Here is a 24,912-nt window from a genome sequence, read left to right as displayed (position 1 = left end):
GGTAGTGAGGTTGGCCCAGGATCGGACATTGTTTTGTTCTGCTGTGCATGGGGTCGCTATGAGTCAGTTCCGACTCGATGGCACCTGACAACACCAACAAGTTCATCAATATAAATATCAGTTAGATTGCTCCATAATACAGTGACTCCTTCAGCCATTACTGAAGGGTGTCTAACAGTTTGTGCCTTCACTAACTCACCCTAGACTTTTAGAAACAAGGTTTCCTACTGTTTGTTCCCCTTGTCCCTTATATACTACCAGCACCCTAACCAAGGTTTCTAAAGTGCCTGTTGTAGTTTAGGAAAATAAAAAAAAAGTAAAACTAGCACAGGCAGGTGACAGACTTAACCTTATACAAATTCTAAAAACTAACCACTAAGTAGCTATTTTCACTGCTTTAAGGTTCATAGGCTTTTCTTTCACTTCCTACCTTTGAAACCCAATCTAGGCTTTCAAGGCTGTTAGAAGTTTGGTCACAAAGTATCAATTTTGATAATAATCACTTGTGTATATTGCTTATTTTCACTATAATTTACGGAAAACATAAATGCAAGTTAAAACAAAATACACCAAACCAGCATGTGAACAAATGATTTAAGATGTCCCACAGCATGAGGGTAAGTAAAAAAGTATTGCTACAAAATCACAGAAATCTTTATTAAGCAAAAATATCAAATAGTGAAGCTATTGCTTCTCAACATTTCCTCTATCTACATCTATATACTTCTGAAGTCAGTGTTTTCATCTCCCAAAAACACTTCTCCCAGAAATTCTAAACTCTTCAATTTACACCATTGAAATGGCAGTGTGGGCACCCTCAAGAGACTCTAATCATGTTAATTTTCAATGTTCTTTGAGTTTGGGAAACAAAAAAGAAGTCTGAAAGGGCAAGATAGTGTGGATGGGCAGTTTCCCAACAAGATTCTTGTAGGACAGCCCTTGTTACCCTCAAAGAATGAGCAGTGCACTGTCATGGTGGCCTTCTCACCCATGCTATTTTCTATTTTCGTAAAACTTCTTCATAAGAAGCCCCTGTGATCATCTTGTATCTTTCATGAAAATCTATCGAGATGGCCCCTTGTTGTTGTTAAGTGCTGTATTTGAGTCAGTTTTGACTCATAGAAACTGTATTTGAACTGCTGGCCCTATGATTAGCAGTCTAGTGCTAATCCCCAAAAAGTCGCCGTAACTTTCTGAGCTGACTAACCTGCCTTTAATTTAACTAGTCTCACAGATCCCCCTACTAGATCATATTGGCAAATCCAAGACTTGTCTCCAGATACAATTTCTTCCATGAAATCATCTTCATTAGCTCTAATCTGGCTTCAAAGAGTGACAGAAAGTTCAGCAGCTCTTTCCAGTGCTTTTGGCACCCATCAAGCTGGAGGCTTGCTGAGACCAAGCCTGTTGTTGTTGTTGGTTACTTAAATAACATTATTTAAGTGTTAACACTATTTAAGTGTTAATATAATAAAATTAGATATGCTGATCCATGTGAAATCTCAACATCAATAACCATCTTATCAATGATATTTATACGATCTACCACAAATTTCTGGATTTTAGTCACAGTTTCTTCATTCCACAAGGGTGATGGTATTGCCACTCGTGGCTCATCTGTGAGGTCTGGCCACCATTTCTTAAAATGCTCGATTCACCTAAAAACTGTTTCATATCCATAAGCTAGTTAGTTACAAACCTTTAAAGATTTGGAAAGATGTTTGTTCACTTGAGTTTTATTTTTAAAAAGCCATCTTATTGATTGCAGAGGCATGTTAAACATTTTGTTTGGAACAAACCTGTGCATACGAAATCAAACCATAGCAGCACTAGTTTCTGACTTAGATTCATAAGCACTATATGGCCAATTACCTACACAATTATTAGGTGCCACTGAGTCAGTTCCAACTCACAGCAACCCTCTATAGGGTTTCGAAGGAACAACTGGTAGGTTTGAACTGCTGACCCCAAAGTTAGCAGTCCAGTGCTTATCCTACAGCACCACACCAGAACTCCAGTGTGTAGGATAAGCACTGGATGGCAAGGTCAGTCTGAACCTTAAAGTCAGTGTTTCAAATTCACCAATCACTCTGAGTAGAAACCAACTCAACAGCACTAAACAACAACAATGAAGTCAGTAAACTAGTCCAATTGGCCAAATTCAGCCTATAGTTGCTCTACTTTGATTCAATCCTAGAATAAAGAATGCTTCTTTACATTTTTAAAGGTCTATATATATAAAAATGAGGATGCAAAAAAAGAATTTTCTACAGTCTGGGTTGTTGCTGATGCATAATGACCTTATGCAAAACAGAATGAAACACTGCCTGGAACTGAGCCAACCTAACAGTCATAACTATGCTTGTGTCCACTGCTACTGTCATTGTGCCAATCCATTTGCTGGCGGGGGGCGGGGGGGTTTCTTTTCATTTTATTATTTTTTTTATGACCCTCCACTTTACCAAGCTTGATGTCTTCTCCAGGCACTGGTCCCTCTTGATAGTATGTGTGAAGTATGAGAGACAAAAGGTGCTCTGGAAGTGTAGTGGTTACGAGCTGGGCTACTAACAAGGTCATAAGTTTGCATCTACAAGTTGCTCCACCAGAGAAAGATGAGACTTTCTGCTCCTGTAAAGACTTACAGCCTCGGAAGCCCTATACTGTGTCGCTGTGAGTTGGAAATGACTCTGTGGCACACACCACCACCACCATGAGAGACAAAATCTGGCCATCCTGGCAACTAAGGAGGCTTCTGGCTGTATTTCTTCCAACACAGATTTGTTTGTTCTTTTGGCAATCCATGGTACTTTTAATATTCTCCCCCAACACCGTAATTCAAATGCATCAATTCTTCTATGGTCTTCTTTATTCATTGTCCAACTTTAATACCATGGCTTGGGTCAAGTGCACCATAGTCCACAGACATCTTTGCTCTTGAATGATTTAAACAGATTGTTTGCGACAGATGTGCCTAATGCAATATGCTGTTTGATTTCATGACTGCTGCTTCCATTAGTGCTGATAGAGGATCCAAACAAAATGAAGTATTTGACAACTTCCAGTCTTTTCTCCATTTATATGGACATTGTTCATTGATCCAGTGGTGAGGATTTTTGTTTTCTTTACACTGAGGTACAACCCATACTGAAGGCTGTGGTCTTTGACCTTCATCAGTAAGCCTTTGAAGTCCCCTTCATTTTCAGCAAGCAAAGTTGTATCATCTGAATATCACAGGTTGTTAATGAGTCTTCCTTCAATCCTGATGCCATGTTTTTCTTCATATAGTCCAGCTTCTCAGATTATTTGCTCAGCATACAGATTGAGTAAGTATGGTAAAAGAATATAGTTTTAAATCATTCAGGGTTCCCTTGTCCTGTTGGAACTGCTGCCTCTAGGTTTATGTACAGATTCCTCATGGACACAAGTAAGTGTTCTGGAATACTCACTTTCTGCAATTTGTCCATAGCATGTCATGATCCACACAATCAAAAGACTTTGCGTAGTCAATAAAACACAGATCAACATCTTTTTGGTATTCTCTGCTTTCAGCCAAGACCATCCGATATCAGCCATGATATATCCCTCATTCCACCTCCTCATCTGAATCCAGATTGAACCTTTGGCAGTTCCCTGTCAATGTACTGTTGCAGCTGTTTTTTAAATTATCTTTAGCAAAATTTTACTTGCATGCATTATTAATGATACTATCTGATAATTTCCATATTCTGTTGGGTCACCTCTCTTTGGAATGGGCACAAATATGGATCTCTTCCAATCAGTTGATCAGGTAGGTGTCTTCCAAATTTTGACTGCCTCCAGGGCTGCATCACTTTGTTGAAATATTTCTATTTGTATTCCATCAATTCCTGGGCTTTGTTCTTTTGCCAATGCTTCCAAAGCACCTTAGACTTATTCCTGCAGTATCATTGGCTCTGAATCATATGCTATCTCTTGAAATGGTTTAATGTCAACTATTTCTTTTTTGGTACAATGACTTTGCATTCCTTCCATCTTCTTTGGATGTTTTCTGTATCATTCAGTATTTTGCCCATAGAATCTTTCAACACTGCAAGTCAGTTAGTTCCCTCAGCTTGAGAAATTCTGAGCATGTTCTTTCCTTTTGGTTTTCTAACTTCAGATATTTATACATTTAATTATAATACCTAACGCTTTCTTCTCAAACCATCCTTTGAAATTTTCTATTCAGTTCTTTTACCTCATTTCTTTAGCATTTGCTTTAGCATTTCTGTATGAAGGAGAGCAAGTTTCAGAGTCTTTTCTGACATCCATTTTGGTTTTTTCCTTCTTTCTTGTCTTAATGACCTTTTGCTTTCTGCCTGTATTATGTTCTTGGTGTTTTCTCACAATTCTTCTGGTCTTCGGTCATTAGTATAATTCACGAAATTTGTTCTTGAAATGATGGCTAAATTCAGGTGGGATATGTCCAAGGTCATATTTTGGTTTTCCAGCACTCAGTTTAATTTTGTTCAACTTCAGCTTGAACCTGCATATGAGCAACTGATGATCTGTGCCAGTCCGCCCTGGCCTTGTTTTTGGCTGATGATATGGAGCTTTTCCACCATCTCTTTCCACAGATGTAGTCAATTTGATTTCTGTGTATGCCATCTGGTGAGGTCCATGTGTATACTTGTCTTTTATATAGTTAAAAAAAAAAAAAAGGATATTTGCAATGAAGAAGTCATTGGTCTTGTAACATTCTATAGTGATCTCCAGTATATTTCTATCTGTTGTTGTTGTTAAGTGCTGTCGAGTAAGTTCTAACCCATAGCGACCCTGTATAGTTTCCAACTATAGAGTTTCCAAGGAGCAGCTGGTGAGCTTGAACCACTGACCTTGCAGTTCAAATGGCTTTGTGGTCTGGCACATTAACCCACAGCACCACACCTATTACCCAGGTCATATTTTCCAACGATTAATTCGTCCTCTAATGCTCTTAAAATAATTACTATCTGGCACTTAACAATTTAACAGGTTGCCAACCCCAGTTCTGAGCTACACAAACAAGCACCTATTCTTTACGCATAATGCTTAAGACATTAATATGTCAAAGTAGATACATACTTCTTTCAAAGGTGGGTTCATTATGATACAAACTGCTTTGTTCAGCAGTGCTTATTTCTCTTTTGACCAGATTTTAAGGCTCAGCCAAATCTCCCTCCTTCCTACTTCCTCCCAATACTTATCACTGGATGTTCTCAGATTTGTCTCCTAGCTACTACTTCCAAGTCTGTTTATTTTTTTTGGAATGTCTTTCCCTTTTGTATCTAAATTCTTCCTAAACGCCAACTCCTACTTCTTCCAAATGTCTTCTAGGATTGTTCTAGCCCTCAATGGCATCACCACCCTTTAAATAGCAGTGAGTACCATATAATACAGAGTCCTGGTGCAGCGTTGTGGGCTAACACGCTGGACTGCAAAGTCGTTTGAACCACAAGGTTGATGGTTCAAGCTCATCAGCCGCTCCTTGGAAACCCTATACAGGGTCGCTATAGGTTGGAAACGACTCGACAGCACATAACAACAACCATATAATACAGAGCTCTGGTATGGCACTGTAGGATAAGCACTGGACTGCAAGGTTGGTTTGCACTGCAAGGCTGATGGTTCAAACTTACCAGTTGCTCCTCAGAAACCCTATACATGGTTGCTGAGTCGGAATCAATTTGACAACACTTTAACAACAACTATACAAAACAGTATCATCGCATAGCTTTGCTAATGATTTCCTATGTGTTAGTCTAGTATCCCCAGCTTTGTAAACTACTTGAGAAAAACATATCACAACATCTTTGTACATTCCATTTTAATAATACCTCTCATCTTCTAAACATATGCCATCTTCCAGATGCATCTTTCTATCTTAGAGAGAAATAGCCTAAGGGGTGGTGGTGGTTGCTGTTAAGTGCCGTTGAGTCAGTTCTGACCCATAGTGACCCTGTACAGGGTTTTGAGGCTATAAATCTTTATGGGAGCAGAAAGCCTCATCTTTCTCCCACGGAGTGGCTGGTAGTTTTGAACTGCTGACCTTAATGTTCGCAGCCCGATTTGTAACCACTATGCTACCATAGCTCCTTAAGGGGTGGTAATGAGTGATAAATGAATAGAAACATCAAGGATGATACCCATAAAGGAACTTGATGGAAGACGATAGGCTATACCACAAACTTAAGAAAGTATATATGAAAAACAAGCAAAAGCACAGTGGTAGTGGTGGTGGTTATGCTGTGGAGTCAGTTCTGACTCATAGTGACCCTGCATGGGATTTCCAAGGCTGTATATCCTTGGAAAGATGAGGCAGAAGGTCTCTTCTCTCTCCAGTAGAACTGCTGATTATGAGATTAGCAGCCTGACTCATAACTACTATGCTACCAGAGCTCCAGAAAAGTACAGTTGTTGGAAAATAGATAGATAAGGATCAAAAGATAAAGGCTACTTAATAATATAATGAAGTAATAGATTAAGAACATTATAGAATTGTAAAAGCTCACAATAAAATTTTACAAACAAAACAACAACAATGAAATGAAAAAAGAACTAAATTTTGCCTTTCAACATCATTGGCCATTAGTTTTAATAAGTAGTGTTGACATTAGTATGTATGCCTTTTTTTTTAAAAAAAAAAAACGTGATAAAGTGAAGAACTAAAAGCCTCAATGGATTAGCCATTCACAGTATTACAAATCTTTGAATTTACAATACAGACAGATCCTAGATTATGAATAAATTCCATTCCTACATCTGTCTTCAAGTAGAATTTGTCTGAAAGTCCGAACACCTAGGTACGTTTTGGATCTAATGGACGGTGGTCAAAAGTTTGTCTAAGTATATTGCATACCTTTCTATGCATAAAAAATTTAAAGAAACACTTCCTGACGCATTAAAATAGCTTTCATGTAAAAATAAATGCAATGCCAACTAGTAGATTCCAACTCACAGCAATCTAATGGGACAGAGTAGAACTGCTCCACGTGGTTTCCAATACTGTAAATCTTTATGGGTGCAGAAAGCTCACCTTTCTCCTTGGAGCCACTGCTAGGCTCAAACCACCAAACCCTGCAGTTAGCAACCCAATGTTTAACCCACAGCATCACCAGTGCTCCTTCAACATAATAATACAGTAAAAGTCCTGGTGTGGCACTGTAGGATAAACACTGCACTGCTAACCACGATGTAGGAGTCTCAAATCACCAGTTGTTTCTCAGAAACCCTATGCAGGTCAGAATTAACTCGATGACACTTAACAACAAGGTTTTGATGCACATCTCAATTTAGCACCCACTTGTTATTAGAAATCACTGTATGAATCTTAATTTTTTATTATGAACTGAGTAAAGGTTTATAAAGTTGATCATCAGTTTTACATCCAACAAATCATACATTTTGGTTTATCTAAATGACTGAAATCCCCTCAATGTAACATCATTTATACTACTTACTCTGTTTTCATTCTTCCTTGTTTCCATTCTTCCTTCTTTCCCGACCCTTCTGAATTTTGTAAATACTGCCCTTTTGATTTCCAATGGTTAAACATTCTATGGTGTGCACAACTTATATCTATCACTTGGCTGAAAATGGAGCCATGGGGGTGTGTTCAGTTCCAGACCTGATGGCGACAAAAAGCCATAGTCTCAAGGGTTCACCAATCTGTATTTGGCCAGTAAGATTAGTCCTTTTTATGTATCTCAAAAATTTGAATATAATAGGCTTTACAGGGTTGGTTTCTAATTACAGGTTGCATTTAACCTGGGGACTATCTGTACTGTGAATTTGATCTGCTAGCACTTGCTAAAAACTAAAACAGAAAGCATTTATTTATCTTTTGATTCATCTGATTAAAAATATTGGAAAGCATGTGCACAACCTTCCGTCTTTCTCAAAGACATCAACTAGAGTCATTTTCATGGGAAGATGCTCCATGAAAAATAAAACATCAACAACAAAACCCTTTTGGTTACTTCAACAAATTGTACTTTTAAAACATAAGCGAAATATAAGCTGCACAAGTCCTAGATGTATGAATATCAAAGAAAATATAAATACTTTAAAACAAGCATATTACCCATGAGCCTAACCACAGATAGATAAACTATAGATTAAATGTTCTTTACCTATGTAAAGCCACAAAAGACAATGCAAATATTAGCCAGGCATCTCCTCTTTTTTTTCTGGGTGCCTGTCTGGTCAGAGAAGAGAATTTTTCTTTTAATTATTAATTAAATATGCTTATTATATTACAGAAATCTTACAAGTAAAAAGTAATTATTAACTGCATAGAAAAGTAATATACATCAGCTCTCAATTACTCACATGAAATGGGGAAGTGATGACACAGCTGCCCAAAAAGATATTCTTAGAAATCTGTCTTTTCTAATGCATATCATTAATTTGGAAGAAGCGAATTTCTTTTTTTTTTTTTTTTTTTTTTATCATTATACTTGATTGAGACCAGTGTTAACCAGATTATTCTTCCTCAGTGATTCAGAGGATTCACACAAAAGGGAAAAGGGAAAAAAAGAGGGAGCTCATTCAGAAGCATACAGGTGGCTAAAGGCAACCAGCTTGGGATTTAAAAAAAAAAAACACACACACACACAAAAAGACATCCAGAGTTAACCTACACATAGAAGATTGAGAGGCAATCTATAAAGGAAAACAAATAAAATACAGGAAAATTTAGTGTGGGAGAGATAAAAAAAATTTTTTTACTATAAAAATTTTAACAAGTTTTTTTTTTTCCTGTCAACATCATCCCTTCTCCCCACTAACTGGTATTACTAGTGATAGCAAACAATTACAGTGTGCTAAAAAGCTAAAAGCAAAATTACAGGTATCTTTTATAAAAGACGTACTAGAAACCCTTCCTTTACCGGTGTTCCACCATTTGCCTCGGTGGGCATATTATCTCATTGCTTCAAAGGAAAAATAAATTCAACCAAGGAGATACCGAAAAGGCAGAAAGATGCATTTCTCTGGAACATTTTCTGGTTGATTTAAGCAAAACTAGCACAGGCTTGCAAGAATGGCAGATTTAGCAAACACACGCACAATCAATATTTATTCAAATAACAGATCATCATCGCCAAAACTCAGTCGGTTCTGCCTAACATATGGCTCAAAACTCCTAAAGTGCCATATGTTTAGCACGGGTGCTGGGAACTGTATGGTCATAAAATATCAGAGTAAAAGTACTTTCCGAGTGCTACTGCTGTCAATTCATTCTCCCAATACAGAAAACCCCCCACACAAACTTTGGTTTCAAGAACTCAAAACCCAAGACACAAAATATTTATGTTTCTCCCTTTGGTTAAATCCAAAGTGAACACATACACGACTGTATTGTTCAATTAAAAAAAAAAATGTCAGTCTGCTATTCTTAGCTACTAACTAGGTGGTCAAACACAAAGGTCTCCAAAGGGACTTACAGAAAAATGGGCCCAGAAAACAGCGCGAATTCCTGATTCGGGCGATCATTACCCACACCACCCCACCCCACCCCCCACCGCCACTCTCCTAGGGCTTTTCAGACCAGCGGCAATTGAACACCCCAGTCAAGACCACAGTCTTATAAATAGCTGTCATTTTACCACTAAATTAGTTGTTATTTTTCCTTTACCTATCGCAGACGTCTTCCCCAAACCGTGTCAAAAGTTCAAAGCTCCTGGGTGCCTACAGGCTCGGAGCGCACCCTCCCGAGTGAACAGGTGGTTAGCTGGCCTGCGAGAGGCACCGCCAGGTACTGACACCAGCCAAACAGGATCAAACTCTAGAGGGCGGGTTTTTGAGGTTTTAACCCCAAGATGAGCGGAGGCAAACCCTCCCTACCGAGCGGGGCGGCAGGCGGGGCCTCGGCACGACACGATCTGCTCCCGCCTGAGGCGCCCACTCCCGACCCTGCGCCCTCTGGGGCTGCGCTGCTCAGCACCCGCCTCGGGGCAGGAAGAGCCTCCCACAGGGGGTCCAGCACCACCACCCCCACGCCCCTGCGAGACCTGGACGCTGGCAGGTGCCTGGAAAATTCAAGGGTCGGGTCGCCAATCCGGCTCTCTCTCGAGCCCGTCGAGATGAGTGGCCGGGCCCTTCGACGGAGCCCTCACCCTCTGACGTCCCGGCCCCTCAGACCCAGCCTAACGGTTTCCGTGTTGCCTGCTACGAGGCGAGACACGACGGCTCTGGCACTACGCCTTTCCCGAAGAGTGCCCACACTCTTACCTCCGAGTCACGCCGTTCTGAGGCAGAGGGAGGCGGCTACCCTGGTGCCTCGTCTTCAGGTTCCTGATCGTTCTCGTTCTCACCTCAGCTGCAGAGCCGACTCTTGGGGGCGCCGCAGCCTCCGGCGCAGTGACTGTTGGGGTTGTTTCCCGGCAGTGACGGCGCCGCCTCAGCCCCGCTCTTCGCTCCCTCTCCGCGTAGCTCCAGCTTTCTGTTTCACCCGAGGGACCACAAACGCCGCCGCCGCCATGCTTACTACGGAGCCGGGAGGAGGAGCCCGGGGTCGGTGCTCCGAATGCGGCTGCGCGAGGCCCCGCCGACGGAGCCCCCCGGCGGTGGGGACCCTGAGCCCCCTCCCCACGCCTGCTCCCGGGCACCGGGCTCGCTCAGGAGTTCGAAGCTCAGAACCGACCTGACGGGCGCATTGCGTTTAGCGCTCAGTACCCTTCCGGCGATTCCCCGCCCTCCTGGGCGCCAAACCCTCTCCTGAGGCACAACTGTGTCTGGATCTTCCTAGCGGGCCGCTGTGGCCAGGCTCAGATGGAGACTCCGAAAATGTGGAGTTAATTGAGATTTCTAGAACCACCAAGTCTCTTAACAGATTTTAACACTCCCTGAGACGCACCATGTCAGCCCCTTTCCGAAAGCACAACAACTTAACGCTGGCAGGTGCTTTTAAGGACACTCTCCAAGGAGTAAGAAACCAGCCTACTGAAATGGGCTTGGATGTTCTTAATCCCAAACATTTAGAGCCGGGGTCTCCACAGCAAGATGATAGTTACATATTTTTACGTCAGTTGAAAATACAGGGGTTAGTTTCCTCGGCTCTTCATCTGTCAGGTTACGTGAAAACCCATCAATCATTACCTTTAAAACAGCAAGAAGACAAATGAAACGCAAGCACAGATTTCCTTAAATCTCAATCAACTGGGAGCGCTGCGATGATGATGCCTAAAATCAGGCCCAAGGCCAGGCGGCTGAGTTTTGCAGTTCTACCGGGAGCGTGGCGGTTCAAACCCACAAGTCTCTTGGCGGAAACACTGCGTGGAGTCGCTTTGAGTCGAAATCGACTCAAAGGCACTTAACAAGAACAATCCGTGAGCACAGTGGCGCTCTGTGGGATTCCCACTGCTCTGCGAAGTGGGCAGTTTGAGTCCACCAGCCATCTGATGAGCTTTCTGCTCCCACAAAGATTTACAGCCTAGGGTGGCTATGAGTCACAACTGACTCTACGGCTCTGAACAACAACAACAGAAGACTAGGTGAGGCAGGCAGTCCCTGCAGGGAGGTCTACACCCCCCCACCCCCACCTCCCGTTGTAACTATCCTTTCAAAAACTGTTTAGGAAGGAACCAAACTACAGTTTATTAATTGTTATGCTTACAAATAGCAATATTTTCATTTTAACCACTTTACAGAATTCTTTTAAAATTTAAGTATTCTCTAGGTTTTTAAAGAATACAATGATTAATGAAATCCTTTGTTGATAACTGACCATCAGATGCTTTAGCATGGTCATACTCTGACGTCCCAGAGGATTGTGTAAAATCCCTGCTTAGGTGCATTTGCTTTGGAATGTTCTCATCACCTTTTCTTATACCTGTCACTGGTCTCTATTACTGCTTCTCATCTCATCTCTTCATCTGCTCCTCATCCACTTGGATCTTTCCTCTCCTTCTTTCTACTTTACTATTTATTTTTTCCCTCCTTTTTTTCTTTCTGTGGTGCTTTTCTCTGGGACTCCAGTTGATGATTGATCTGATGTTTAAATCCATAGCCAGCTAATGAGAGAGATTTCTTTTCTTCCTGCCAGGAAATGGGATCGTGACTCTAGATATCAAGTGATATCTTGCGATATTTTCATTGCTGTTCACTATCAAAAGTTTTTTCCCTGGGAGAGATGCTTTCTTTTCTTATAACTTCTACATTTGGCCCTCTTCCAGACAAAATTGCTGGAAAGCTGATCTCTGAATGACTGTAGCATATTGTTTTAAAATATGAGGATTTATCAGACTGTGGGTGTATTTGGGTGGCTTCTCCATAGTGCAACCCCAACTCTATTCAGTCTGAGATTAAACTAGTGCTTCCCAAACCTTCCCCTAAGCTAGTACTTTTCAAAGCTTCCCATTTGGAAAGCTATTTTTAAAATATAGAATCCTTCATTTCATCCCTCAAGATTCTGATTCCTTTGTTCTGGGCTTTTCTTTCAGTTTCCCAAATGCCTCATGATTTTACAGTCTTATCTCTTAACTTGTCCCTGATGTCTCAGCTCAAGCGTGATGTCCTTGGGATAAACACTTCCTGATCTCTCAGACAAGGTCAATACCACTTGTTGATGTCAGCTCTCTTAGTACCATGTACCATTCCTTTTCTGATATACTACAGTTTGTAATTACACCTTGTTGTTGTGTTGTTATTGCTAGGTACCATCAAGTCAACTCTTATGCATAGAGACGCTATGCACAATAAAACAAAACACTGCTCAGTCCTGTGCCATCTATACAATTGTTGTTTGACCCCATTGTTGCTGTCATTGTGTTAATCCATCTTGTTGAGGGTCTTCCTCTTTTTCACTGACCTTCCACTTTACTAAATATGATATCCTTTTCCAGGGACTGGTCCTTCCTGACAACATGTCCAAAGTAGGAAATGCAAAGTCCCACTATCAAGGTTTCCAAGGACCATTCTGGCTGTACTTGCAAGACAGATCTGATTACTCTTCTTGCAGTCCAGAGTACTTTCAATACTCTTCAGGAACAAATGCATTGATTCTTTTACAACCTTTCTCATTCATTGTCCAGCTTTCACATGCATATGAAGCAATTGAAAATACCTTGGCTTGGATCAGACACACCTTAGTCTTCAAAGTGACCTCTTTGCTCTTTAGCACTTTAAGGAGGATTTTGCAGCATATTTGCATAATGAAATACATTGTTTGGTTTCTTGACAATTGTTTCTTTGAGTATTGATTGTGGATCCAAGCCAAATGAGTCTTTCAAAACTTCCTTTTTTTCCTCTGTTTATCATGCTGTTTTTTATTGGTCAAGATACTATTTTTTTTTCCTCTACATTGAGTTGCAGTCTAAACAGAAGGCTGCAGTATTTGATCTTCATCAGTATTTCAAGTCCTCTTCTCTTCCAACAATCAAGGTTGTGTTATTTACATATTGTTGTTGTTAAGTGCCATGGAGTCAGTTCCAACTCATAACTTCATAGTGACCCCAATAGGATTTTTGAGGAGCAGCTGGTGAGCTTGAACCACGGACCCTGAGGTTCAAACTGACTTTGCATTTGCATTTCCAATGCATTAACCCACAGCACTACACCAGGACTCTATTTACAAATTACAAGTTGTTAATGTGTCTTCCTCCAGTCCTGAGGCCACATTTTTGTTCATGGAATCCAATCATTTGCTCAGCATTCAAATTGAGTAAGTATAGTGAAAGGACACACCCTGGTGCACACCTTAACTGATTTTAAACTATTCTGTATCTACTTGTTCTGTTCTAGTGACTGCATCTTGATCTATGTACAGGTTCCTCATGAGCACAGCTAAGTGTTCTGGAGTTGCCCTTCTTTGCAAATTTATCCATAGTTTTGTTATGATCCACATAGTTGAATGCTTTTGCAGTCAATAAAGCACAAGTAAACATTTTTTTTGTTTTTTTTCTGGGACTATCTGATAGCAGCAATGATATCCCTAGTTCCACATCCTCTTCTGAATCCAACTTTAATTCCTTCTGGCAGCTTCCTGTGGATGCATCGTGCCAACCATTTTAAAATTATTTTTAGCAAAAATTTTCCTTGTATATGATATTAATCCTATTGTTGAATGATTTCCTCATTCCATTGGGATACTTTTCCTTGCAACGGGCATAAATGTGGAGCTCTCAGTTGAGTGACCAGGTAGCTGTCTTCCAAATTTCATGCCATTGATGAAATTTCCAATTTCATTCCAGGGCTGCATCAGTTTGTTGAAACATTTCAAATTGTTTTCTGTCAGTTCCTGAAGCCTTGTTTTTCACCAATTCTTCATTGCAGCTTGGACTTCTCCCTTGATTACCATCAGTTCTTAATCATATGAGACCTCCTGAAATGATTGAAGGTTGAACAATTCTTTTTGGAACTCTGACTCTCTGTGTTCCTTCCATCTTCTTTTGATGCTTCCTTCATTTTTCAATATTTTGCCCATTGTTAGGTGCTGTTGAGTCAGTTCTGACTCATAGCAACTCTATGCACAAAAGAACAAAACACTGCCCAGTCCAGCACAATCCTCACAATTGTGTTTACATTTGATCCCATTATTGCTGTCACTGTGTCAATCCATCTTGTTGGGGATCTTCTTCTTTTACACTGGCCATCCACTTTATCAAGCATGATGTCCTCCTCTAGGCACTGGTCCTTCCCAACAACATAGTCCTCAATTCTAAGGAGCATTCTGGTTGTACTTCTTACATGACAGATTTGTTTGTTCTTCTGGTAGCCTATGGTACTTTTAATATTCTTTGCCAACACCATAATTCAAATGCATGGATTCTTTTATGGCCTTTCTCATTCATTGTCCAACATTTGCATGCATACGAAATTACAGAAAATACTATGGCTTGTGTCAGGCAAACCTTAGTCCTCAAAGTGACATCTTTGGTCCTTAATACTTTCAAGAGGTCCTTTGATCTCCTGACTGCTGCTTTCATGAGCATTGACTGGATCCAAGCAAATGAAGTCTTCGACAAATTTATTCTTTTTTCCATTTATCTTGGTGTAGTTTTAAGGGGTTTTGCTTTCTTTGCATTGAGGTGGAATCCTACTAAAAATTGTAGTCTTTGATCTTAATCAGTAAGTATTTCAAGTCCAAGGTGCATTGAAGGAATTGGCAAAGAACAAGGCATCAGGAATTGATGGAATAAAGATTGAAATCTTTCAAGAAAGGGAGGCGGCACAGGAGGCACTCACTCATCTCTGCCAAGAAATTTGGAAGACAACTATCTGGCTGACTGATTGGAAGAGACCCACATTTGTGCCCATTCTAAAGAGAGGTGACCCAATGTAATGTGGAAATCGTCGAACAATCTCTTTGATATCCCATGTGAGTAAAGTTTTGCTGAAGGTAGTACAGAAACGGCCACAATCATACATGGACAGAGAACTTTCAGAGGTTCAAGCCGGATTCAAAAGAGGCTGTGGAATGAGGGATATCATTGCTGATGGCCAATGGATCTTGGCTGAAAGCAGAGACGATCAGAAAGATGTTTACCTGTGCTTTATTGACTATGCAAAGGCTTTCAATTGTGTGGATAATGACAGCATTGTGAAGTATGAGTATTCCTGAACACTTAATTGTGCTCATAAGGAATCTGTGCATGGACCAAGAGGCAGTTGTTTGAACAGAACATGGGAACAATGAATGGTTTTTAAAATTAAGAAAGGTGTGTGACAGGGTTGTATTCTTTCATCATACCTATTCAACTTGTATGCTGAGCAAATAATCTGAGAAGCTGGATTATATGAAGAAAAACAGGGCATCAAGATTGGAGGAAGACTCATTAACAATCTGCGATATGCAGATGATACAATCTTGCTTGCTGAAAGTGAAGAGGACTTAAAACATTTACTGATGAAGATTAAAGAGCACAGCCTTCGGTATGGATTCAGTGTAAAGAAAACAAAAAGCATCACCAGTGGACCAATAAACAACATTCTCATCAATGGAGAAAAGATTGAAGTTGTCAAGGACTTCATTCTTCTTGGATCAACTATCAACACTCACAAAAGCAGCAGTCAAGAAATCAAAGGCAAATCTGCTGCACAAGACCTTCTTAAAGCGTTGAAGAGCAAAGATGTCAGCTTGAGGACTAAGGTGCGCATCACCCAAGCCATGGTGTTTTCAATAACCTCACATGCATGTGAAAGCTGGACAGTGAATAAAGAAGACCGTAGAAGAATTGATGCTTTTGAGTTATGGTGTTGGAGGAGAATATTGAAAGTTCCATGGGCTGCCAATAGAACCCACAGATCTGTGTCGGAAGAAGTGCAGCCAGAGTGCTCCTTGGAGGCTAACTAAGATGGCCAAATTTCATCTCTCATACTTCGGACATATTGTCAGGAGGGACCAGTCACTGGAGAAGGATATCATTTTTGGTAAGGTCAGAGAAAAAGAGGAAGACCCCCAACAAGATGGATTGGCCAAGTGGCAGCACCGATGGACTCAAGTGTGGCAAAGTAGTGAGATTGGCCCAGGTTCAGGCAGTGTTTTGTTCTGCTGTGCATAAGGTCGCTATGAGTCAGTACTGACTCGATGACACCTAACAACAACTATTCCTGGTTTGGTGCTGTAGAATAAAGCAAAAGACCACAAACCACAGGCTGGCAGTTCAAACACCACCATGCATTCCATGGAAATCCTATTTAGGGTTGCTATGAGTTAAAAACAGTAACAACTTTTCCTTCAAACAAGGTTATGTCATCTGCATATCACAGGTTGTTAATGTGTCTTCCTTGAATTTGATTCAAATTTCTTCTTTATATAATACAGCTTCTCAGATTATTTGCTCAAATATAGATTGATTAACTATGGCAAAAGGATACAACCCTAACACACAACTTTCCTAATTTTTAAACATTCAGTATACCCTTGTCCTGTTCTAATGACTGCCTCTTGGTCTATGTACAGGTACCTCATAAGCACAATTAAGTGGTCTTTCTAGATCTCGCATTCTTCACCATGTTATCCGTAGTTGGTTATGATCCAGACCGTCAAATGCCTTTGAGTAGTTAATAAAACACAAGTAAACATCTTTCTGAGATCTTCTGCTTTTAACCAAGATCCATCTGACATTAGCAATGATATTCCTAGTTCCGTGTCCTCTTCTGAATCCAGCTTGAATTTCTGGCAGTTCTATGTAAATGCATTGCTGCAACCATTTAAAAATTATCATTAGCCAAATTTTACTTGCATTTGATGTTAATGATGTTGTTGGATGATTTCCATTTTTTATTGGGTTATCTTTCTTTGGAATGGGAACCATTATAGATCTCTTCTAATCGGTTGGCCAGGTGGCTGTCTTCCAGATTTCTTGGCATAGACAAGTGAGTTCCTCCAGAGTTGCATCAGTTTGCAGAAACATTTCAGTTTATTGAAACATTTCAATTCCTGGATCCTTGCTTTCTGTTTCAGTGGAGTGTGGACGTCTTCCTTCAATAGTGTCATTTGGTAGTTTGTGAAATGGTTCAATACGGACTAATTATTTTTAAGTGTAGTGATTCTGTATATTTCTTCCATCTTATTTTGCTACTTTCTGCATCATTCAATATTGCAACCCAAGACTTGATTTTTTTCTTCAATTCTTTCAGCTTGAATAATTCTGAGCATGTTCTTCCCTTGTGATTTTCTAACTTCAGTCTTTGCACATTTTATTATAATACTTTACTTTGTTTCCTCAAACTGCCCTTTGAAATTTTCTGCTCAGTTCTTTTACTTCATTTCTTCTAGTCGACTCATCTGTCGGTTTGTCATACTGTGGTGACTTGTGTGCTGCTATGATGATAGAAGCTATCTTAAATTGTTGTTGTTTTTAAGTGCCATTGAGTCAATTCCAAACCATAGCAACCCTGTATAGGGTTTCCAAGGAGCAACTGGTGAACTTGAACCATCGACCTTACAGTTCAAACAACTTTGCAGTCTGATGCATTAGCGCACAGTGCCACACCAGGGCTCCAGGCCGCCATTTGTTGTTGTTGTTAGGTGCCATTGAGTTGGTACCAACCCATAGCGACCTTATGCACAGCAGAACAAAACACTGTCCGATCCTGGGCCAACCTCACTACTGTTGCCACGCTTGAGTTCATCGATGCTGCCACTTGGCCAATCCATCTCATTGGGGGTCTTCCTCTTTTTCTCTGACCCTCCACCTTACCAAACATGATATCCTTCTCCAGTGACTGTTCCCTCCTGACAATATGTCCGAAGTATGAGAGACGAAGTTTGCCCATCTTTGCCTCCAAGGTGTACTCTGGCTGCACTTCCAGTATCTCAAATACCAGTGGGGCCATCCATGATGGACAGGTTTCAACTGAGCTTCCAGACTAAGACAGACTAGGAGGAAGGAAAGATGTTGTCTTCCTTATTCATTGTCCAATTTTCACCTGCATATGAAGGTTATTGAAAATACCATGGCTTGGTTCAGGTGTACCTTATTCCTCAAACTAACATCTTTACTCTTGAGCAATTTAAAGAAGTCTTGTGCAGATTTGTCTAATGAAATACATTGTTTTATTTCTTGGTTGCTGCTTCCTTGAGTGTTGATAGTGGATCCAAACAAAAAGAAGTCTTTGACAATGTCCACCTTTTCTCCATTTATCATTATGCTATATATTGGTCCAAGGAGCTCTGGTAGTGTAGTGGTTACGAATCGGGCTGCAAACCTCAGGGTCAGCAGTTCAAAACTACCAGCTGTTCCACAGGAGAAAGAGGAGGCTTTCTGCTCCCATAAAGATTTACAGCCTCAGAAACCCTGTACAGGGTCTCTATGAGTTGGAACCGACTCCACAGCATGTAATAACAACATTTATTGGTCCAACAACAAGGAGTTTTGTTTATCTTACCTTGCAGTGCAACCCATACCGAAGGCTGTGGACTTCGATTTTCATCAGCAACATTTTACGTACTCATTGCTTTCAGCAAGCAAGGTTGTATATCGAAATTGTTAATGAGTCTTTCTCCAATCCTGATGCCATGTTCTTCTTCATATAATCCAGCTTCTCAAATTTTTTGCTCAGCATACAGACTGAATAAGTGTGGTGAAAGAATACAACCCTGGCACACATCTTTGCTGATTTCAAACCATTCGTATTCCCTTGTTCTTTTCAAATGACTGCATCTTGGTCTATGTATAGGTAACTCATGAGCGCAGTTAAGTGTTCTGGAATACTCACTCTCCATAATGTTGTCTGTAGTTTGTCATGATCCACACAGTTGAAAGCCTTTGTGTAGTCAACAAAGCACAGGTAAACATCTTTCTGGTACTATCTGCTAATATCAGGAATGATATCACTTATTCTATGTCCTTGTCTGAATCTGGCTTGAATCCTATCAATGTACTGTTGTGACTGTTTTCCAATTATCTTTAGTAAAATTTTACTTGCATGTGAGATTAATGATACTGTCCAGTGATTTCCTCATTCCATTGGGTCACCTCTCTTTGGAATGGGCACAAATATGGATCTCTTACAATCAATTGGCCAAGTAACTGTCTTCCTTATTTTTTGGCATAGATAAGTGAGTTTTGCATCACTTTGTTGAAAGATTTAAATTCTATCAATTCCATGGGCCTTGCACTTTGCCAATGCTTACCGTGCACCTTGGACTTCTTCCTTATCTTTTAAGAAGTTGAGTTGAAGGAAGTTTTGTGGTCAAGAGAAGAGATAAGGGACAGCAGACATAGATGAGGGGAGACTGCTGATTGAGTTCACTGAGCTAAGTGGTAGACCTGACTCTGAACAGAGCCATAGAGAACACTATTGCCATAGTCTCTCTTTAGGAGGGGAACAGGTACAGGTCTGGAAGAAGAGAAGGAGATGAAAGTAGCTGATTAGGAGGTATACCAGTTAAAGCATCTAAAGCTGGGTTGTTGTTTTTTTTTCCTCTCTCTCTTTCTCTCTCAAAAAGGAGTGTGATATAATATATAGAAGGTGGGTAGGTTTCAGAATTAGATGAAATGGGTATTGAATCCCAGTTCTACTATAGACTAACCAATTTCAAGCAGTGTATCCAACCTTTATGAGCCTTAGTTCCTCATAGAAAAACTACGATACGCTACCTACTTGGCAGAATTAAATCATATAATACAAGAAAATGCCTGGTCTGTGCCTGATGCTCAATAATTAAATCATAGCTATTATGATTATTATGCCTTGGTTAATTGTGGCCTAATTGGGTTAGGGCAATAGGGATGGGCTGATTTTGGAAGATACATACACACACACATAAGGGGCTTCAAAACTTTATGGGTAAATGGAATGAAAAGATACTGGAATTTTTCCATGAACTCTTTGAAGTCCCCTTGTGTATTCATATATATATTTCTATATTCTATTCTCCCCTTCTTACTTAGTGAATATAATCTTAGTTGTGTACATGACATCAAAGGATAAAAACTATATTTTCCAGTAGTGTGGTCATATGACTAAAATCTAGCACTGAGATGGAAACAGAAGTGTATTCAATTTCTGTGCTATATCCTTAATAGAAGCATATTCTCTTAACTCTTATCTACTCACTGGTAGAAATTCTATATTTAGAATGGCTGGATCCCTGATGATCATGAAGCTGCACTTTGAATCTTGAACCTATGTGTATTTTTATGTGACTGGCAGTTCAAGCTCACCAGCTGCTCCTCGGAAACCCTTCACAGGGTCACTGTGGGTCAGGACGACTCGACGGCACTTAACAACAACAACAACTAAGGGCTACCTTTTTAAGACCACACTAACTTTGGATTTGCTGTTACCTGCAGTGGCACCCAATTCTAATTAATATAAACTCCTTGGATAAAGGATAATCATACATATGTTATTGCTAAGTAAAGGAATTTAATCCTAAAAAGTCTAAATACTTTCTGTGGAGATGATAAAATTCTGAGAAATGATAGAATTAAAGTATAGATGCCTCGAGAATGTTTACTATATTAAAGAATTTTTTTTTTTTACAAAAGTATAGGTAGCCTGGGTTCCTGAAATTTCAGAATTGTCCTCAACATTGCCAAGGATAATCTTGGATGGGACTTGACCAGGATAAGCTCTTGCTCTGAATTCCTAACCCCTTTGCAATCTTCATCCCTCACTGAACCTTTCTAGCTATGATTGACCCTATGAGTGGAATGTCTTCTCTCAAACTCAGGAGACATACGACATGTAACAGGAAGCAGCTTGACACTCAACACTGGCTATTCCTACCACAGAGCATTTCTCCTGGTCATGATTCTCCTTGGGCTCCATCTGCCACTATGTTGCTAAGGTTCTCATTCTAATAAGAGCCTTCTCTACATTTTTTTCTGAATTTTTGGAATCCTGAAACTGTCCCTTTCTAAAATCACAATGAGATAATTTCCAAATTCTTGTGATTTTAGCTCTTTGTTTTTCCCCCTCACATGAATCCTAACCTAGGAAAACTTAGCATTTAAAAAAAAAAATAAAAAAGATCCATTATAAGTGATTTCCTAAAGTGTAATCTCTGTCCTATGAAATCCCAAATCATCTCATGAAAGTCATCTCAAACTTTGGCAAGAATTAAAAATCACCTTGTGTGCTTACTTAAAATCTATTGGGTTCTACTCCCCACCTAACCTACCCCCCTTCTGAGATCTAAATTCAGAAATCTACATTTTATAAGTAGTCAGAGAAATTCTAATGGGTTAGTCTACGGACCATACTTTAAGCATGTTAGAAAAATCTCAAATGAATGAAGTTGTTTTTTTCAATCCCTTCCCCCGCTCTGTGACCTAAAGTTAAATTAGAATTGACTCAATTTTTCAAGCAATCTACTCATATATGGTTCAAGTCTTACATTCTTAATGAGAAACTATATTTCTCCTTTATAGAGAAACCAGTTAAGGAAGACCAATAAATTCCTTAATCACAAAATGATAACCTTAATAGTCCAAATTTGTCAATGTTAGCAATATGGTTTCAAAGCGATGCTACTAGGAACAGTCTTTATTTCAAGAAAAGGAAGTCTTATCTGGTTACTAGTCAGAATTTATTGAATAGATTCTTGACCTGAAGGGTTACACAATAATAGACAGATTACAAAGATTTTCTCAAAGTTCAAAAAATAAGATTTCTATATCTGTCTTTTAGACTGTCAACAGCTCTTTGATGTATTGTGCAGCTTTAGGAGAGTCTGAACACATCATGATCATTATCCAGCATAACCAGATGACATATGAATCAATTTCACCGATAAAAGGAGATAGGCAGCTAGAAGGATAATGAGGTAGAAGATGATTTGGGATTTGAAAGAATTATCCGTGAACAACCTGCCTTCCCCCCATCCCACCCCCAAGAACAGCAATTTTAAAATCAAAGAATACCAAGATAAAAATAGCATTTTTGTCTGGAAAAACTGAAAATAAAATTTAAATAATTTAGGAAATGAACATTCAGATAACCTAAATTCCATTACTATTCACCAGATTTGAGAAAATACTTCCTCAATTTCCAAAGTAAAATTTTAAACCAATTTGCATTTTAAAATTATCAGAGAAATCAATTATTTTTTCATGTCAGACAAAGTAAATATCTTCATATAATAACTTGCCTTTAATTAAAAATGGACTCCTGATGTGGCATTGTAGGATCAGCACTAACTGCAAACCACAAGGTCGGTGGTTCAAATCCATCAGCTGCTTCTTGGAAACCCTATGCAGGGTCACTATGGGTTGGAACCGACTCAACAATGTTTTAAAAATATAACAGAGATAAAACATATATCTTTTAAGTAAAAATAATGTTTAGTGGTGGGAATAACAACTAGCAAAATTGTTTGTAAATTGAGTTGTTAAGTGTCATCAAGTCACTTATGACCCATAGTGACCCTGTATAGAGTTTCTGAGAAGCCTTGTGGTTGTCAGTCAAATGCTTATCCTATAGTGCCACATCAGACTTTACACTATACTTAAGGCACATGCCCAGTAGAATTATGATGAAAGACAGAAGCTAAAATTAAATAATTTTAGGAAGTAAGATTAGTAAAATTACCTACTAATTTTTTTTCTTATTTCAAACTTTAATCAATAATATTATTTTTAAATCAATGCACATCTGGATCTTGGTTCTATTTTCTCTTTGTTTTTGTTGTTAAATGCCATCCAGTTGGTTCCAACTCATAGTGACCGTGTATAAGGTTTCTGAGGAGCAGCTGTTGGGTTTCAATTGCCAACCTTGCAATTCAAACCAACCTTGTGGTCCAGTGCTTTTCCTTCAGCACCAACCAGGATTTTACACTATATGTAAGGTACACACCCAGTGCAATTATGATGAAAGACAAAATCTAAACATAATTAGTAATAGTAATTGCCACTATTAAATGAAAGTATAGTTAAAGAGACTCTTTAATAATGAAAGATGTCTTTACTAAGTAAACACTGTACTTCAAATTAGAGTAGCTAATGACTTAAAACTTTTGGATATTTAAATGCAGTCCATTTTTCCAAACTGCATGTGAGTGAGAGTAAAAATAGAGTCATAGAATATCAAAGAGTGCTACACTCTTCCCTTGTCCACAATAAAATTTCTCCCAGATGATTGTAAGAATCACTAAGGATTTGTACAAGTACACTCTGAGAATCAGTTTTCTGAGCAACTCCATGACTCTACTATCTTCCTCCTCTGGCTTTGGAAGGTAGTTTCTTCTCTATAGCTTACAACAAATCTACCATTCCAGTGCTGTCTGTGCTAAGACTGTGAACTTCTGATTTTAAAGGTATGGATGGATGGATGCCTTTACCCAGGCTACATCTCCTGTTTCTATTGCCTTGAACTTAAAACAAACACACAAAAACAAACCCATTGCCATCAAGTTGGTTCAGAGTCATGGTGATTGGATGTGTATTACAGAGTACAACTGAGCAGTGCTGCTGGTGCAGTATGCCCCACTTAGGGACAACTGAACTCCAAAACTCTCATGTAAATCATAGAAAGGCATATAATTATTTAATTAGTTTGCCATTCTAGAACTCAGACATGAATCCTGAGAAAAGACAGCATGTTCCACTAAGACTTTTTCTTTAATGCTGGGCAATTGACCTTGCAAAGAACTTTTCATATCTTTCATATTCATGTCATAAAAACTTCATTTTTCCCCCCTTCCTCTGTAAATAAACCTGTTCTACTAGCTTTACAGACATGCTCAAACAAGCTCAAATCCTAGAGCAAAAACAATTTAAACTCAAGCTATGACCCCAGCCACAAAAACAATTAGGAACTTCAGATGAGGGACTTGGATGTTAATGAAATGATTTGCTATATTAATTTTCTTAATAAAGTGTCTATTGGACATTGATAATACATACAGCATATTTTTCAACATAGAACAAGACCAAACTGCTTTTTAGTAAGAACATAATTTAAATTGATAATCCAAATATCCATTGTAAGAGAGAGAATCAATCAACAATCAAGAAATATTTATAGAACATCTTTCATGTTGAAGACTCTGTACAGAGAAAAATGGTCCTTGACAGTTTGACTTTTTGTGGGTTCATTTATCTTTTACTTTCAGCAGCTGCCTACCTGTTTATACTCTGGGATGGTGGTGTGAAATATGGAAGCTACATTTTCCAGATTACTAGCTGCTGTCCTGGTGAGAATTGTCCATGTCTAGTCAATAGAGATTGGATGCTCAGGTGAAAGAGATACTAGCTTCCTATTTGCAATTCTTGTTAATACTGTTCCTTCAACAGATAACAGACTTTGGTGTCTTCTGACATAGTTAGCACTACCTTGTTATGTTCTTTCATGACTACCAGGACCAGTCAAATGTGCCCCTAGTTAGCTTAAGTAGCAGTCAGGGACCTGAAGGTCCTCTTCCTCCAAATTCCTAGGTTTTTCTCTTTAGTGCCTCACCTCATCCTTGCAGTTCCTCCAGCATCCCCCATTTGCTCTTTCAGTCTTCCAACATTTATGTGA

The 24,912-nt window shown here is 39.4% G+C and overlaps 1 protein-coding gene across 1 annotated transcript in view; it reads right to left on the bottom strand.

The window, feature by feature from the left end:
• The window catches only part of FNDC3A (fibronectin type III domain containing 3A), a 340,392-nt gene extending 329,892 nt beyond the window's left edge, over positions 1–10,500 (bottom strand). Inside the window, exon 1 of the mRNA XM_006837646.1 lies at positions 10,231–10,500. The gene's annotated coding sequence lies outside the window, so the exon portion shown is untranslated. The remainder of the gene's footprint in view (positions 1–10,230) is intronic.
• Between the last annotated feature and the right edge of the window lie 14,412 nt (positions 10,501–24,912).

Source organism: Chrysochloris asiatica, unplaced genomic scaffold, assembly GCF_000296735.1.
Source record: "Chrysochloris asiatica unplaced genomic scaffold, ChrAsi1.0 scaffold00022, whole genome shotgun sequence".
NCBI classification, from domain to species: domain Eukaryota; kingdom Metazoa; phylum Chordata; class Mammalia; order Afrosoricida; family Chrysochloridae; genus Chrysochloris; species Chrysochloris asiatica.
The sequence above is the reverse complement of the archived record's forward strand: the minus strand, read 5'-3'. Positions and strand labels throughout refer to the sequence as shown.